The following is a 5,467-nucleotide window of genomic DNA, read 5'->3' as shown; positions in this document are numbered from 1 at the left end:
AACGAGTGGTGTTAAGAAAGTGTTAATTATTTTATTTAAAATTTCAATGCATTTCCAACCGTTGTTGATAAGGTACCAACTTACCATCTCAGTAAGCTAGTAACGGTGTCGAAAGGCCAAACACCGGTGACAACCTGGGTTCGATGTCCAGGATGGAAATTTATATTATAATTTAAGTAGGTATTTAGATCTTGATTCAAATAATATACCTATGTGAATTTTTAAAACATTTTTTTACCGACATCTATGATACGTCTCCCAATCATATCCCTCTACATAAACTCTGCCTATCCCGCTAGGGACGCTTCCGTAAGCTTGTGCTGTGTTAACAAAATCTTGTAGGAATATGCAAATCCGTTCCGTCGTAGCGCTAGGTAATTTTGAAACTCAGTAAAAGCAGTGCGTATGTGCTCTACGTGAACTCTACCTATCCCATTAGGTTTGCCCCGAGTTGGTGAAATGTAAACAAAATCAGACGTCATATCTACAACATCGAAATCCGTTCAATCAAAACACTTGCAAACTTTAAAACAAAGGAAAATACATATTTCTGCAGTCCCAATTTACAATTGCTCTCTAAAAAATCGTATATTTTTATATTACGTCTTAATTAGTAAAAGGCTGACATTATCAAAGAATTAAATAAATTTAAATAATAATAAAGGACATAACTTGACTCTAGAACCCCAGTCTAATTAATTCAAAAAACGACATCTAGCGACAAGTACTGATAGTATAATCGCTTCAATAGATGGCGTTACGAACATGACAGTTTGAAATGGAGAACATTCGCTCTCTGTCATATCAAAGATGGCGGCAAACGGGAGCTAGGGCAGGTATAAACTTTTGCATGTAGTAGTGTATACGTACACAAAATTTCACGTTTGACCACTCTGGACACGCACACAAACACAAAAAACCGGGTGATCGCGGGGCAAGGGGAGTGACGTCCATGAAGTTGTGTCAGCATATGCGCAAACGAGGTGCGCATTCGTCGCGTGCGTTGTCGGGATTCTTTGTGCCATTCTTCGCATACCAATAAGAGTATATTCTTTAAATTTAGTCTCAAATTGTTACTTAACCAAAATTCGTCCGTTCACTTCATCTTCGAACTCCATAATAGGTAAGTGAAAATTGTTTTTTAAGTGATTTTCATACAATCTTGAAGAGATTTTGGTGATTTTTATACGGGAATGTCAACAATGCGATCGCGATCCTGCAATATTTTACATAGTTGTCGTGTTTGCTTCGCTGCGACTTCCGGTCGTTCGGGTGTCGGCATTTCGCGATGTAAACATTATCTAGTTTTTGGATTCGAGTGTATTTAGGCAAACCGTCGGGAATGAAGTGTGCTCAAGGTGCTTTTGTGTTGAATTCGCTTGAGTGTGCTTGCTGGGATGGCGCAATTTTCGAAAGACGCGGTATGGTATGGTACGGCCGCGATACAGTTCAGTCGCGTCGGTGGGTGCATGCGATTTGACGTATTCCGCGCAGTGATGTCACTTGACAGTTTATTTTATGAAATGTCAAACGTTTTTAATGTAAACCGCGAGTGAATGGTAAACAAATTAACAGTGAATTAAATATCTATGCTGTGAAATAGTTCACCGGTGACATGGACTGTTATTATTCCAAGTTTTATCCAAGACGTGAGTATTTATTGGATATAATTCGCAAAACAAACAAACGGATTCCATGAATATTTTTGTAAATACTTATCATACTTGGTTGTGTTTTCAAAACAACATAAATGTATTTTTTTACAAAATGTGTTACCTGCGGGTTATAACAGTAAAGCTCTTGTAAAGTTCAGTGACATTATTGCTCGAAAAAAAATATTAGGTATTACCCATTGGAATTATTTAGGCGTGGTTAATAATAAAAATTATATTGAAATAATACTCCAAAAATTATTTAAAAATATATCAGGTATATAAAAATATTTTACAGACGAATAAAATTAATTCTAAATTTAATTTCATGGAAAATACCCAAATAAAAAGAGAATGTGTATTAAATCTTTGATATTTTTTTATTATTCTGTAGGTCGCAAAAATTTATTGTGTACTGTTATACTAATTTATAGAATTACCTTACTACCCCAAATGATATTAAAAAAAAAACGTTTTTTTTTCACTCTATTGTAGTTTAGCATATTTCATTGCATTAATAAATTAATTAATTAAAATATAGAATTTAATGCCCCACCCCCTGTTATTGTTCCTACGTAGGTACAAATAAATTACATAATAATAAAATATAAGTCAATATTTTATTAAGTAATAACAGTTTTACTATAAGAAACTAATGACTCTTTTACATTATCAATTACTTACAAGAGACAAATATTGCTAACTTAACTCGTTAATTAAACTAGTTAGTTTAAATGCCAGAAAAAACCTTTTGTTATTAGTAATTAGTTACGTAAATTTACACCTTTCCTCGAAACTAATAACGAAATGTTAATTACATAGTGCCAGATTTTCTGTCATATAATCATCGCTCAATTAAATGACAATATATAAAAATTTCGAAAAGATGTGGCACAATGTTCCAAATTAAAAATTACCGGCAATACTTATTTATGAATAAAATCGAATATCAACTTCAATACAAATTACCGCTCTACTGATTTTAATGAATCCAAAACTTAACTTCAATCTTCGAACGCAAAGATCATGTAGAGACCATAAACTTTTTCATACATACATACGTCAAAAGCCTATCTACCTCTACCATTTCTTATAGTAAGATAATAATGTCCACTCGTATTATATTATACAAGTTTGAACATCTACATACATCAGTAATAGCGTCGGTAGAGATTAATGTAATTGTTCGCCACTACAATGATCGCTCCCTATAAATAAAACATATCGTAAACCAATAGACCGTCCGGTAGTGCAATACGATTTTCTAGACGCGGTCTTCACTTACAGTATCTGTCTGAGTCGCGAATGGGTGCCAAGAGTTATTTTGGTCAATACAGTTGATGTTTTTATTGCGCGTCGCGACGCCCGACGCCTTGCGACTTGCGACTTGCACGACAAGCAATAAGACGTGTAAAGTGCTGACGGTTCAAGCGCTCACGCCGTCGCATCTAATAGTCGATTCGGGACGATTTATCACGTATTCTGTCTTAGCGAAATTGAATTTAGAGCCATTTGACTGTACGGTGACTGTTATTATGTTCCTTGATTAAACTCTTTTATTTACACGACTTGAGTTTTATGTGCTTTAGGGAAAGCGGTAGGCTCAAAATATATTCTGGGGTATTACAAGGATATTTTAAAAGTCAGTCAGATATGTCAAAACATTAGTATTAAAGGAAGTAAGGAAGTGTTCTTAGCAAGACAAATTAAATTGATTTCGATTGCGCTTATTCCACTGCATACATATTAAGTGAAAGTTCCTGCAATAAATGCAAGTAATGCGTTGTAAGCTTTGTTCAACTGCACACTTTCGGATTTGATCGATTCTATTTATTGATAAATTTGTATCGCCAGTCGCTACCGTGACGGATACAATGGTCGGCATTAAATTTATTCTCGTTTAATAACGTTAAATGTTCTTACCACTCTCAAATTATATCGTAAACGTCATCTGGGGCTAATCTATTGTTAAATGAAAAGACATAATCACTTACAATATACTTAAGTCGTATTCGGTCTTTTGAAAGTGTCCACTTTGTTTAAATTATGTTCGTTAAGAAGTCAAATTGGCGTCTTTGAAATCAACTATTCTTACATCTCGCTTAAATGCATGTTTAACGTGATTGGGTAGTAACAAAAGATTTTTTGTGGTTTATGTGTTGCAATTATCATTTTGTAATTGTAATACACGGTTCGGAAACTTATACATATATAATAATTAACAAAAGGAAACAATAAATAATCTTAACAAAAATGGAAACGCTTTTTTGCAAATTATGATAAAATGCATTAAAGTTTTTAAAGTAGTTTTACAATTCATGTAAAACAAATATCGTCTGATCAAAATATATTTTTATCTAATATTTAATTTAGCGCTGAGCTAATACAAACTATCAATAAAATGTAAATATGGTAATTAACACATGGTCATAAAAACACTTTTTAAGTATATTAAAAGTTTGCTAAAATGCTACTTTGCTAAATACAGTAACACAAAGAACAACCTTTATCGTTTTAAATAAAAAAATATAAACTTACTTCAACTGTAATACTAAAAAAAAGGCTTTTAAATAAATACATGATAAGAAGGCAAGTAGTACCCGCAATAGAACTTCTTGGGTTAGAAATGAATGATAACTAAAGCGGGGACGCCTTCTATAACGCATGATACCTAAAATCTAAAATCCTTTCTGCATGGAAAGCGCGATACCGTTGCTCCTTATAAAGATAGATTTAATGTAACTAAAAACAATAAGCATCTGATGATAAAACTGGACATTAGTTTCGTGAACAATACGTCAATAGCCAGCAATCGTCGATTTACCAAGTTGCAATTTCTGCTGTTATGAAATGACCAAATAAATATATGTAATAAAATTGTAACATGTCGATGTCTGTACATTATAGATATTGAAGAAAAACTATGGGGGGCGCTAAAACAACAGTTTTTAGAATTTTTGACTGTATGTTTGTACACGCGTTACGAAAAAACTACTGCATGGAATTAAATGCAGTTTTTGCCGATGTATTGCTAGAGGTCTAACTTAAATTATCAAAGGATAATTTAAGTTAAACATATACATCTTCAACATCAAATTAAAGAATTTAGCTTGGTATTATGTAATAGAGCTTATAAGTTCAAAATCGATATGCGACTTGAAAATAAAGGAAACTTTATCTTATTCGTAGGTATTGTGATAATTCCAATTCAATAAACTTATTAATAAAATGTTGTATCTAAATCAATTTCAGTAAACGCAGTAGCCGCTATTATCTGTGACACTACCAAAGGCTTACCGATTTCTTTGAATTGAGTGTTCATTATTCATAATTTTTATCATAAAGTGTCGGGCGCCGGCGATTGCACTCAGTCTGATAATGCCCGCGGAAAATTCACCATTGATAAAGATATAGTTTATCGATAATCTTAAGGCTTAGTATAAGAGATTCTGTTTATTATTAATCCAATAATTAAAATTGATGTCGGATCGATAAAACTAGTTGGAAAAACTTTTATTCAAATCTAACGTATGACGAACTAGGTAAGTGATAAAATTTGTAGATAATAACGTTTTACGAATGTAATATTTACTCGTAAACCTCTTTTTTAACTTTTTGGTGCGTCTAATGGGAATTGAATGAATGTTCGGCCACCGTGTGAGCCAACGCTACCTGTTTCTACCTGCTCAGAATTGACCTGCCGAAGGTTCCTTTAATCCCTAAGTAATCTCTGTGGCCACGAATCAAATTCATTGAATATTAATTGTCACACTCTCGGAAGTGTAGAAAAGGGACGCGTTTTATGTTGAAACCAT

This window comes from Manduca sexta, chromosome 22, assembly GCF_014839805.1.
Source record: "Manduca sexta isolate Smith_Timp_Sample1 chromosome 22, JHU_Msex_v1.0, whole genome shotgun sequence".
Classification (NCBI taxonomy): domain Eukaryota; kingdom Metazoa; phylum Arthropoda; class Insecta; order Lepidoptera; family Sphingidae; genus Manduca; species Manduca sexta.
The sequence above is the reverse complement of the archived record's forward strand: the minus strand, read 5'-3'. Positions refer to the sequence as shown.